Source organism: Ictidomys tridecemlineatus, chromosome 12 (assembly GCF_052094955.1).
Source record: "Ictidomys tridecemlineatus isolate mIctTri1 chromosome 12, mIctTri1.hap1, whole genome shotgun sequence".
NCBI classification, from domain to species: domain Eukaryota; kingdom Metazoa; phylum Chordata; class Mammalia; order Rodentia; family Sciuridae; genus Ictidomys; species Ictidomys tridecemlineatus.
In genome coordinates, this window is record NC_135488.1 from 19,682,633 (window position 1) to 19,696,137 (window position 13,505).

Genomic DNA, 13,505 nt, shown 5'->3' on the forward strand with positions numbered 1-13,505 from the left:
GAAAACCAAACTATACTGTCTCAGGTAATGGGGAAGACACTTTGGTAATAATGCACTTTAAAGGAGACAAATCTACTTGATGATTTCACTCTATTTTGGGGATTTAAAAAACAAAATCAAAAAGAGATACTCTGAACTCCATCTGTTCTGAATTGAATCAAATGTATTTGATGACAATTTTAGGAAACATGGCAGGGCTTTATTTCCCTTAGAAATAAATACCACATTTCAGCAATTTGCATTGACTATCCTATCCTGATTAAATAACCAGTTTTACAGTTATTTGGGGTACTTCTTGAACATTTTGATTTGGTCAGAAATTGTCTCTAAAATACTTACTTACAAAATATTTTAGTTCCATTTTCTGAGGCAGTGTGATTGAATTGATTTATTTCTTGTGCTGCTTACTGAAAGATCAAGGGGGTGTATTGTGTGATAATTTTGGTTACTGTGATTTTTCTCTTATTTCTTCTTATTTTATCCTGTTTTCCCTTATAGCTAGGCCCTCAGAACCTCTGCATAATGCTTCAATTTTAAACCAAATGGTACCATCAAAATCAAGTCAAGGAAAGAACTCAGCCTCTATCTCTAAGAATCAGGTAATGGTGACTATTATAGGTTGTACAGAAACTAGGAGTGGTATTGAACGGTCCTCCTGGCTCCTTTCTGTATCCACCTTGGCATCTCTTTTCTTTAACCTTGTTTCCTGTGACTTAACATCCATGTCAGCTGCCCGTTCCCATGTCAGCTTTCTGGGCCCGTGGCTATCTAACCTAAATTTATACTCAACTCACAAATATAACTTGTTATGGGACCTAAGGGCCCTCTCCATAAATCTCTCCTGTTCACTTCCTCCCCAGCAGTTTTTCTCCTACCAAGATCCTCTTCCTCCTTGTTCTGCTTCCCTCTTTCATAGGCCCAGGATCCCTACCTTGATTCATACCCAACTGGAGCCAGTTTAAAAACCCAGAGCTTTAGCTGTTGGCATCCACAACCTCAGTAATACCAGAAGAAATTTTCAATGGATTTTTTTTTAAAGGTTTATGGGCTCTTTTTGTTGCAAAAATTATACTACCAATGATGATGCAAACTAAAGCTTTAGCTATTAACTGAAATTTTACCAAGAACATGTAGAAATCTACTGGAGATTAAGAAGCCTTTCTACTCATATATTGTCATATTGATTTATGAGGTAATTTGTGTGAAGTTTTCTTTTCAGTAAGTTAATGCTTCTGTTTGTTTTCTGTATTTTAGGGTTCAGAAGTGTCTGGAGCAATACCTTCAGCTTGTGATAAAGAGTCAAATATGCAAGTACAATCATTGCATAGTTCTATTACTTAGTTTCCTTCCAGAATTATTTCCATACACTGTTGTAAGTGATGTGTTTTCCCCTGGAGGGAAGGAACAAAGGGTGATCGTGATTTCTAAATCAGAGTGCTCTGTGCCCTCATCTTCAGCAGCCAGAGCTGATGTTCAACAGGTCGTTACGTATTGGAAGGAAAAGCTTATTCATGGAGAATCAGAATTTCCCTTTGAAGAACTGAGAGCCCAGAAATACAATCAACGGAGGAAGCATGAACAATGGGGTATTTGGTCTTATAGTCTTATATTTTGAGTTGTTTTTATGTCAATTAAAATAATGAGTAATTACATTTTTGGTCAAATAATTGACTATGCTGAAAGACTTCAAAAAATGTCTCTAGTTCGTCCTGTCAGAAGCCTAGCGGTCTCTGTTAAACACCAGCGTAGCAGCTATGTTTGTTCAAGACTTGTATTCACGTATTGACAGCCGAGCCCATGGCTGAACCAGCCCTGAGCTAGATATTCATGCCAGTGTCACCTTAGCCTTAGTGAAATAGTATTTTAAATGTTTTCAATATTATCTGTATGGAGTTGAACTTCTGTATACAGTTATTCTAAAGCTGTAAGTCATTTGTACTGTGAAAGGAACTGAAGTTCAGAAGAGATTTTCCAAGTTCTGTACCTACTACAAACAAAACATGCTGAAGGAGACCCCTGATCAAAGTGTTGTCTTAGGGGTTAGGGTTAGGGTTAGGGTTAGTCATAGAGACTGCAGAGTAGACTGAGATTTGCTCCCTACAGGGAACAGGGTGTGCCTTAATACCAGCGTTTGCACTTGGCTCTTGCTATAACCATGTGGAAGATGGACCCTTGCTCCACTCGGGACTTTTATACTGTCTATAGTGTTGGACCATATGCACTCCGTGAGCCTTTTTTTTTTTGCTCATTATTTTTCATATTTGGTCAACAACAAAAAGTCAGTCAGTATTCTTGGAGGATCCATTTTGAGTTATGCCTGGATAATTTTTTCCTTCACATGCCACAGCCTGAAAGTGTCCAGCCAGAGTCTACTTTGTCTCATGAGCCAATTTTGGGCTGTGTGACTGACAGCATGCTTGATGCCCCAGCTCTTTTACTTTTACTTTCTAGAGAATCGTATTTTTTTTAAAAACTGAAATGATCAATTATTTTCAAATGATTAGCACAACCCCAATTGTTTTATGAGAAGCATTTAATAAGATACTGTGCTATTACCAGATAGACTTGATCATCATAAATTTTTGTAACTTATACTCTGAATTTAATAGTTACTGTGCTAAGGGCATATAAAGATTGTAAATATGGAAAAGACTAAAAAATGTTGCCATCTTAAAATAGGACTTGCCATCTTAAAATTGGACTTTATCCATTTGTTATGTATTCCTCTGATGAACTGAATTTAAGCTTTGCATATAAACCTTTTTTTTTCCCTTAAGTAAATGAAGACAGACATTATATGAAAAAGAAAGAAGCAAATGCTTTTGAAGAGCAGCTATTAAAGCAGAAAATGGATGAGCTTCATAAGAAGTTGCATCAAGTGGTGGAGCTGTCCCAGGAGGACCTGCCCAGTGTCCAGGAAAAGCCTAAGGTACAGACATGCTCTGACCTGGGCGTCCTGTGCCCAGCGGTGGGGATTGTTGGCTCTCTAGGCCCTGTTTTAGAGTTAATTCTAGCTAGTAACTTTCCAAAATTTAAAATTGTGTGATTCAGAAAGACATTCAAATGAAGAATGAACAAAGGAATTTAGAGAATAGAGGGCTGATGTTTCATGTATGTGTGTGTCCATGCTTATATATTCACACATTAGCACTTAGTGTCCTTTTTCTGGCTTTCATACAATGACTATAGACTTCCAATAATTTGTCATCTAGACATATTTCTGTTTGCCATTGTCTTGTGTGGGAAGAAGAAATAGGGATGAATATTACAGCCACATATTTTCTTGAAATTATTTATGAATGGGAGAGATTGGGAATAATTTAAGCTATATTACATTTGCTTAATCTTCCACATTGTATATGTCTGTCTATGACATAGGATACTTTAAAGGTATAGCTTATTTAAATGCATGTTTTTAAAATGATAGAAAATTCATGACTGCAATGATTTTTTTTTAATATTGAATGAAAGGTGTGTGTGTGTGTTATATATATATATACACAAAATCTATGCCAGAACATTCACTAGATATAAGTATGTATACCCAACTATGGGGAGCCACTCTGAATGATTTGCACCTTCCATCCTGGAGCCGAGAGGCTTTGACCAGTCACTACATCTTATAGTGACCTGGACATTGCCCCGGTCCAGGAAGTTGAGGGCGTGCCTTCAGATGTAGGTGTGTTGCTCCATGGCCCCTTGGGTTGAATTACACTCATCTGTCTCTTGTAACCCTGCCCCTTTGGCCTTTTTTGGATGGAACTTTCTAAGAATAAGGGTCCCCCCCAATAAAAGCCCACTTCCGAATGTGCTTGCTCTCTTTCGCCAGCCTCTGGTGACTTTCTCTTGCTCCCCCATTTGGGGAGCCTGAGGCCGAGAGCAGAAAAGCCGTGTCCTGAAGCTTGTTTAAAGGTAAAGTGTGTGTCTGTGTTTTATTTGATGTCCCTGGAAATTCACACAAGTGACCTTAATTTCAGCTGCCCACACGGGTCGGGGGAAGACTCAAACATACATGAATATCCACGAATGTTCTTATTCAGTGCTAATTGCTGAAGTTTATCTTTTTTCTAGATATATGCTATGCATGAGCACACATAAAAATGAACACAGCTGAATTTTCCATATAAATAAGACTTATTTTCTGCTTTTTCTACAAACATATCTTATAGATCTTTCAATATCACTGCACAGAGACCCAGTTTACCCACTGCAGCATGGTCTTCTGTCATACTTACAGCAGGGCAGGTACCAACATCATACAGAGACTGTTACAAACATGATACAAGATTGTTTCTCTAGAAAAGATGGAAGTACAACTGTTGCCTTTGAAGTTTGTGCACCTAAAATACTGTCCTCTAAAAAATTTCATTTTACCTCATATCAATAGTATATAAAATTAGTTGTTTCTCACATACACTTTGATAATGTTAGTTATCCTAAGTATTTTCAACCACCTGTTTTTTTAATTACAAGTGGTACTGGACATTTTTAATTGATTTAGTGGCTTTTTGTCTTCTTTTTTCTTTAAATTGAGCATAAAACCAGGTGTGGTGGTACACATCTAAAATCCCAGTGATTCCAGAGACAGAGACAGGAGGATCACAAGTTCAAGGCTGACCTCAGCAACTTAGGGAGACTCTGTCTCAAAATAAAAAGGGCCGGGGGTATGACTCAGTGGTTAAGCACCCATGGGTTCAATCCCTGGTACCAATCAAATAAATTGACTTTGATGGATTTGTCTATTTTTCTATTGGGTTTTTTCATTTTTAATGTTTATTTCATTTTTATATAATTTGTGTTTTCCCTTGATAGATATAAGCAATTGTTAAAATAATTGTCACATTGTTTTGTTTTTATGTATTTTCTTGCTTCTTATCAGTCATCTATCCCCAAATTCTGAAGAAACTTAAAATATTCATCAATCACATCCAATACATCAGATGCACTCCCATTCCCTTTTCTTGGCCAGATGTCTCCCAGAGCCTCTGAGGAGTGGTTCTTCCTGCTTCTCTCTGGTGGTATATCCCTGATTCACATGCCATTGCTTTTCCTTAAGGTCCCCATTTTAAAGGTACACAATCTCTCATAACTTTTTTAAAAAGCATGTATTGGGTTAAGTTTTTGAGATCTCTTGCTTGTCTAATGGTGTCTTTGTTCTACCCTCACACTGGTTGATGATTTGACTAGAACTGTTCTAGGAAGGAAATCATTTTCCCTCAAGTCATTTTGGATTTTATGCAGTACTAGAGATTGAACCCAGGGTTACTTTACCACTGAGCTATAGTCTCAGTGCATTTTCTGTTGGTTTGCTTTTGATCTTGGAACAGGGTCTGTTAAGTTGTCCAGGCTGGCCTTGACCTGGCAATCCTCTTGCCTCAGCCTCCCTTAGAGTTTTCAAAGGCATTGCCCGTTGCCTTTTGGCTTCTACCATTGGTATTGGAAAGTCCTGGATCATTCTGACTCTCGGTTTTACAAGTGTAATCCCTGTTGTTCTTGGGAATCGTGTTGTAACAAAACAAATGTGATGCACAGCTCTGTCCCTCCATCATACTCAGTACCCTAAGGGTCTGGTCCTCCAGGTCCCTTTATAGGATTTTCCTGTGTAGAGGTGGCATGAAGATGTACTTTCCAAAATGAATTGCCAGTTGTCCATAAATCATTTATTGACCAGCTCGGCCCCTTTATTCGAAATATCTTTATCACATACTAAGTTTTTATATTACAAAATCCATTTCTAATATTTGTTTTAGTCACTATCTCTCTTCTTTATACATATATATATATATATATATATATATTTACTCTTTTATTGATTTTTTTAAATACATGACTGCAGAATGCATTACAATTCTTATTACACATATAGAATACAATTTTTCTTATCTTTGTATATAGAGTATGTTCACGCCAATTCATGCCTTTATATATGTACCTTTTTTTGCATTACAGTTCTTATTACACATATATACCACAATTTTTCATAAATGCTTATATATAAAGTATGTTGACACCCAATTCGTGTCTTCATACATGTACTTTGGATAATGATGTCCATCATATTCCACCTCCCTTGCTAATCCCCTGCCCCCTCCCTTTCTCCAATTGCCAAAAAATCAAATGAGGAGGCTGACTTATAGTGGGGTAGGGAAGGGGAGCATGGGAGGATTAGGTGAATTCTGGATAGAGAAGAGGAGTAAGAGTATATCTCTTCTTGATCTTTCCATATTGTATATATGCTATAGCTTTCCTATTTTGCTATCTGGTAGAGAAAGTCTCTGATTATTCTTTTTAAAATATTTTCTTCAGAACTGAATATTGGTCAAGTATCTCTGAAATCTGGAAAGCTCCCAAATCTGAAACTTTTTTAGTGTCATGTCCCATTCTCAGAAAGTTGTGGATCTGAGAGCATTTCAGATTGCAAATTTTTGAATAAGGGATACATGCTTAACTAGTCTATGAAAATATTCCCAAAATCTGAAAAATTTTGAAACCTGACACATTTCTAATTCCAAGCAGATTATATAAGCAATATGTAAGTAAACCTATATTACAATTATTTTTTTTTCTGTTCTTCTATTTTTTTATTTTTATTTTTTATTATTAGTTGTTCAAAACATTACATAGTTCTTGACATATCATATTTTGTACATTTGATTCAAGTGGGTTATGAACTCCCATTTTTACCCCGTATACAGATTGCAGAATCTCATTGGTTACACATCCACGTTTTTACATATTGCCATACTAGTGTCTGTTGTATTCTGTTGCCTTTCCTATCCTCTACTATCCCCCCTCCCCTCCCATCTTCTCTCTCTACCCCATCTACTGTAATTCATTTCTCTCCCTTGTTTTTTTTTTACCCTTTCCCCTCACTTCCTCTTATATGTAATTTTGTATAACAATGAGGGTCTCCTTCCATTTCCATGCAATTTCCCTTCTCTATCCCTTTCCCTCCTACCTTTCATCCCTGTTTAATATTAATCTTCTTCTCATGCTCTTCCTCCCTGCTCTGTTCTTAGTTGCTCTCCTTATATCAAAGAAGACATTTGGCATTTGTTTTTTAGGGATTGGCTAGCTTCACTTAGCATAATCTGCTCTAATGCCATCCATTTCCCTGCAAATGCCATGCTTTTATCATTTTTTAGTGCAGAGTAATACTCCATTGTGTATAAATGCCACATTTTTTTTTTATCCATTCATCTATTGAAGGACATCTAGGTTGGTTCCACAGTCTAGCTATTGTGAATTGTGCTGCTATGAACATTGATGTAGCAGTATCCCTATAATATGCTCTTTTAAGGTCTTTAGGGAATATGTAGATTGGAGCTTACTTTTTCTTCTATCAGACACAGAGTCTCTGATTTGATATCAAGCTCCTTGATCCCTTTTGAGTTAACTTTTGTGCATGGCGAGAGAAAGGGATTCAGTTTCATTTTGTTGCATATGGATTTCCAATTTTCCCAGCATTTGTTGAAGATGCTATCCTTCCTCCATTGCATGCTTTTAGCCCCTTTGTCAAATATAAGATAGTTGTAATTTTGTGGATTGGTCTCTGTGTCCTCTATTCTGTACCCTTGGACCACCCGCCTGTTTTGGTACCAGTACCATGCTGTTTTTGTTATTATTGCTCTGTAGTATAGTTTGAAGTCTGGTATCGCTATACCGCTTGATTCACTCTTCCTGCTTAGAATTGCTTTTGCTCTTCTGGGTCTTTTATTTTTCCATATGAATTTCATGATTGCTTTGACTATTTCTACAAGAAATGCTGTTGGGATTTTGATTGGCATTGCATTAAACCTATAGAGAACTTTGGGTAATATCGCCATTTTGATGATGTTAGTTCTGCTTATCCATGAACAGGATATATTTTTTCATCTTCTAAGATCTTCTTCTGTTTCTCTATTTAGGGTTCTGTAGTTTTCATTGTATAAATCTTTCACCTCTTTTGTTAGGTTGATTCCCAAGTATTTTATTTTTTTTGAGGATATTGTGAATGGGGTGGTTGTCCTCTTTTTCATTTCAGAAGATTTGTCGCTGATATACAGGAATACCTTTGATTTATGTGTGTTGATTTTATATCCTGCCACTTTGCTGAATTCATTTATTAACTCTAGTAGTTTCTTTGTAGACCCTTTTGGGTCTGCTAGGTATAGAATCATGTCAACCGCAAATAGTGATAATTTAAGTTCTTCTTTTCCTATTTTTATGCCTTTAATTTCTTTCGTCTGTCTAATTGCTCTGGCCAGTATTTTGAGAACTATGTTGAACAGAAGTGGTGAGAGAGGGCATCCCTGTCTTGTTCCAGATTTTAGAGAATGCCTTCAATTTTTCTCCGGTCAGAATGATGCTAGCCTGAGGCTTAGCATAGATAGCTTTTATAATATTGAAGTATGTTCCTGTTATCCCTAGTTTTTCTAGTGTTTTAAACATAAAGGGACGCTGTACTTTATCGAATGCTTTTTCTGCATCTATCGAGATGATCATATGGTTTTTATCTTTAAGTCTGTTGATGTGGAGAAAAACATTTATTGATTTCCATATATTGAACCAGCCTTGCATCCCAGGGATGAATCTTACTTGATCATGATGCACAATCTTTTTGATATGTTTTTGTATCCGATTTGCCATAATTTTATTGAGGATTTTTGCATCTAGGTTCATTAGATATTGGTCTGTAGTTTTCTTTCTTTGAAGTGTCTTTATCTGGTTTAGGAATCAGGGTGATGTTGGCCTCGTAGAATGAATTTGGAAGTTCTCCCTCTTTTTCTATTTCCTGAAATAGCTTGAAAAGTATTGGTATTAGTTCTTCTTTAAAGGTTTTGTAAAACTCTGCTGTATACCCATCTGGTTCTGGGCTTTTCTTAGTTGGTAGTCTTTTGATGGCTTCTTGAACAGAAGTGGTGAGAGAGGGCATCCCTGTCTTCCTCAATTGATATTGGTCTGTTTAGGTTGTGTATATCCCCCGGACTCAATCTGGGCAGATCATATGACTTAAGAAATTTATCGATGCCTTCACTATCTTCTATTTTATTGGAGTATAAGGATTCAAAATAATTTCTAATTATCTTCTGTATTTCTGTAGTGTCTGTTGTGATATTGCCTTTTTCATCCCGTATGCTAGTAATCTGAGTTCTCTCTCTTCTTCTCTTCATTAGCATGGCTAAGGGTCTGTCGATCTGATTCATTTTTTCAAAGAACCAACTTTTAGTTTTATCAATTTTTTCAATTGTTTCTTTTGTTTCAGTTTCATTGATTTCAGCTCTGATTTTAATTATTTCTTGCCTTCTACTACTTTTGCTGTTGTTTTGCTCTTCTTTTTCTAGGGTTTTGAGATGAAGTGCGAGATCATTTATTTGTTGTTTTTTTCTTTTTTTAAGGAATGAACTCCAAGCAATGAATTTTCCTCTTAGAACTGCTTTCATTGTGTCCCATAGATTATGTTGTGTCTGTTGGGATAGAGGGAGTAAGAAGGAGAAAAACAAATAACAAGGAAAGAAAGAGAAAAAAGAGAGAGGGAAAAAGAAAATAAGAGAAAAAAAATAAAAGGGGGGAGGGAGGTGGGGCATATGGAATTCCTCTATATTATATTATTCTGGTGACTCAGTTTTTAAAGACCTTTTTCATGCACAATTCTTGGTTTCACATATGTTGAGGTTTTGAGGACCAGAGTGGGAAGGGTAGAGGAGACTGGATGAATGGATGAAAAGAGAGAGAGAAGATAAAAAAAGAAAGAAAAAAATGTCTCTCAGAACTCTGTTTTCTTTTCTTCCAGTTGGTGGCATTGTCAATTCCTAGCTTGAGTCTCTGGGTTCAGGGTGGTGGTGGTAGTCAGTATGAGAGGACTTGAGCTTCCACCTGTGGCCTCTCTACTCTTATTCTCTGAGATATAAACCAGGTGCCTGATCCACTGAAGAACCCAACTGGTAGCCACGCCCACCGGTTGTTGGGTTTTAAGGGTTGGTGGGATTTTCCAAGATGAGTTTCATCAGTTTTTCTCATAAGGTGTTTGATGAGGTAGGGGAGACCTATGTTTGTCCAGAGCTGGGTCAGGTGACTGTATGGGCAGGCGGCAGGGCCCCTCCTCCAGTTGGGGTGGTCTGTCTACCTCGCTGGTAGGCGGCTGGGCCCCCTCTCCGGGCCTCGTGGTCTGCCTACCGTGCGGGCGGGAGGCTGGGCTCCTCCTCCAGTTGGGGTGTACAATTATTTTTGATCTGTACTAATTTAGTAGGTAAGGAAATGCCTACATAGAGGAATAGGGAGGGAGCTACTCATGCAGCCACCTCGGAGAACCAGTTTTCAAGCAGAGGAACTGCAGATGCAGAGCCCCCAGGCAGGACTATCCCTGGTGTTCTAAGCACAGTAAAGAGGCCAGAGCTTCAGGGCTAGCAGGGCAAAGAGGAATACACTGAAACCTGGGCAAGCAGGGCCCAGGCTGTGCCGGCCTTGTACACCACTGGCTCAAGCTGAGTGGGATGGAAAGTGGTCTAGGACTGACAGTGGGGGGTGGGGGTTACACTCCGACCACAAGCAGACAGTACTTGAGACATGGTGGAGCTCAGGATGCTACCTGTGACAAAACTCTAATTGGTTTGATCTCAGGCCAAACACCTGGTGTCTTTGAGCCTTCGCTTTATTTTGTGTGAAACTATGATTCCTGCCTCACCTACTTTATGTATTCTTACAAAGATAAGTATGTGGGTCTGGAGTGATGATTATTGACAATTACAGTTACCACGGTAACCTGGTCTAATTGTAGTAAGTTATTGCAGTTGTGTGCCTTCTAACACGTTTTAAATGACCTGATGATCCTGCTCTTGGTCCTGTTCCTTTGCCAGTGTATGAAACGCACAAGGTGGCCAGCGCAAGTTCTTTCCATGCGACTCCAAACACGTCACTGGGAATGGTTCAGGCAACACCCTCCAGAGCCCAGCCCTCGCCCACGGTGCACACCAAGGAAGCACTGGGTAAACCCTTTTGTTTAAATATGTAGCACCTTAAACTATAAAAAATGTAAACTCTTTTGCAATCTGTTGATGGATATTTTTTCTGGTTTTTAGGTTTCATCATGAATATGTTCCAGGCTCCTACACTTCCTGATGTTTCTGATGACAAAGATGAATGGCCATCTCTAGACCAAAATGAAGACGCATTTGAAGCCCAGTTTCAAAGTAATAATTTATTTGAAAGCTAATTGGTTCATTGTACTGTGGGCAGAGCCCAGGCATTGTCAGGGATTACCTAAGATGTGGCCCTGCCTTGGTCATCACAGAAAGTGCATGAAATAGAAGTGTGGTAGAGTTGGGGTTTGCTGTTTGTTGGGTTGGGTTAGGTGGGTTGGGTTGCTATAACAGTGATATCTAAAGGAGGATAAAATCCCCATGGGGAGGTACATCCGGAAGAGCTGAGTAGTCCAGGAGTGATTTGAGGCCTTCTTGGTAGAAAAGTGGCCAGATGGTGGTTGGAGGCCAGCAACTAGCCCTCTTACCTAGGGCCAGGGGATTCATGCTGGGAGCCAGAGATTGTAATAAAGATCAGTAGGATCCATTTGGAGTTGGGAGAAGAGATTTTTCTTAAAGCAAATGAAAACTAAAACCACTGAGAGCTTTTATTGAATGAGTCAGGTGATAATAGAAGTGGCATAGGAGAATGATGAGCTGTGTTCTTGATGTGTGGCAGTAATTTGGGACCTGAGGCTGCCCAGTGATTATAGTTAAATCACTTCATCCCACTACAAAGTGACTTGCCTTACTACCTAGTATTTAAAAACTGATGCCAGTTCTTTTCTATAAGCTTCTCCCCTCTACCTCCCACTTCATTTGTAGTTGAAGTTTTAGTGTAAAGGGTCATATTTTTCCTAGAACAGTCATGAAATACATTTTTTATTCTCTTGCAGAAAATTCAAATTTTTCTGGGTCTTGGGGAGTCTATTGACATCTGCTTTTCCTATTTTTGAAGATGGAAACAAAGAAAATTATGGGTAAAGAAACATCAAGTTAATATATCACTGGGGGGACACATGTCATACTGCCACAGGATACCTGGAGGTGCCTGCAGGACTCAAGATGGTGAGGCACCAGGGAGGGAATTTGGACTGTCTGCCAGGATGGTCTGGTTCTGGCCCAGCTCTGCACTGATAAGCCTTTCCACCAACACCTGGGAGCTTGTTGCCAGTGTTCTGCAGAGCCACAGTGCTGTGCATGAGTTCCAGGAGGGCAGAGCTCCAAGTGAAAGCACAGTAGAAAAAGGAAAGCATTAGAATTTGTCAAAGAACAGGATTCTCTGGTTTGAAATTGTTTCAGAATGTAGAGGAATCAGTGCAGGTGTCCGTACTGTTTACATTTGCAGGATTGATAAGTGGGAAAGGAGGCAGCTTACACTGGGTAACGCTGCAGAGAGAATGTTTTAAGGCAGAGTCACATGATACTAGAGAGTGGTTAATAGTTTAAACTATGGAAAAAGAGATATCTGGGTGAATTACAAGTGTCTTGGTATGGAGGAAATTCACACCGAGGCAGAATGGAGAAAGCATGCAGAGAGAAGTTCCCTATCTCAGCCAGGCACTGGGAAAAGAGCTAAGGTGTTTCAAGGCATCCAAGGTATTTTATTGGCCATGCTTCTAATTGTTCTTTTGTTCCTAAAAAAAAATTGTAACAATTTAAAAACTAACAAAAATTGCATTTTCTACCCTCTCTTTGGTAACTGTTAGTCAACTTATATTTACATAGTCAGTTCACTTTTTCTGGAAGTGCAATAGTAAGAAACCCCTTAATAAATGAGGGGAGAATCTTTCTAACATTAGATCAAGTGGTAGCATTTATTTCATCACCATATTTTGCTGTTTTTGATTTTATAAATCTTTTCCTTAGGTTACCACAGCCTAAAAACAAGCCCACAGGAGCCAGGACCTTTGGAGAACGCTCTAGCAACAGACTTCCTTCAAAACCAAACGTAAGCCAATCTCTACTTCATCTGACACAGATCTGCCAAGTGATTATGCCACTCAAATGGTGTGATGTCTATAAAACCACAATATATTGTGCGAAGTAGAAAATCGTTATTCTACTTATTAGAATACTTGTTATTGTTCTAATATTGCTAGAATATTGTTTGACAATTATTTGAATACCTGTGATGTGCCAGATATCTAATATGTATAGGAAATAAAAATGTATTTGATATGATCCTTGCCCTCAAAGAGCCTTCCCTGTAGTAAGAACAAGCCACCTGGGGATATTTGTTTTTCCTAGACGGAGGAAGTGAGGCCTAAGTGGAATATCAGTGAGAAACCCAGCAAATCTGAATTCAGCTGAGATGGACCATCCTCAGCACAGCTCAGCAAGCACCCTTCACTGCCCAGTAGCCCACTGCATTCCACTACGGTGGCCTTTGTGTCCTTCCTCATTGACTTCCACCCTGGTCCTAAGTATACCCCACAGTGTGCTCCATCCCCAGCCCCTGCCTGACCCCATGGCAGTGAGGCACCATTGAGAGCCACTGGCTCACCA

General features: G+C 38.8%; 1 pseudogene across 1 annotated transcript in view; it reads left to right on the forward strand.

Moving 5' to 3' along the window:
- LOC144368923 (mitotic checkpoint serine/threonine-protein kinase BUB1-like) overlaps positions 1-13,505 on the forward strand; it is a 45,658-nt pseudogene that overhangs the window by 6,436 nt on the left and 25,717 nt on the right. The window contains exons 6-11 of the transcript XR_013428373.1: positions 499-599; positions 1,255-1,311; positions 10,799-10,964; positions 11,058-11,168; positions 11,894-11,977; positions 12,867-12,948. The product of XR_013428373.1 is annotated as a mitotic checkpoint serine/threonine-protein kinase BUB1-like (transcript). The remainder of the gene's footprint in view (positions 1-498; positions 600-1,254; positions 1,312-10,798; positions 10,965-11,057; positions 11,169-11,893; positions 11,978-12,866; positions 12,949-13,505) is intronic.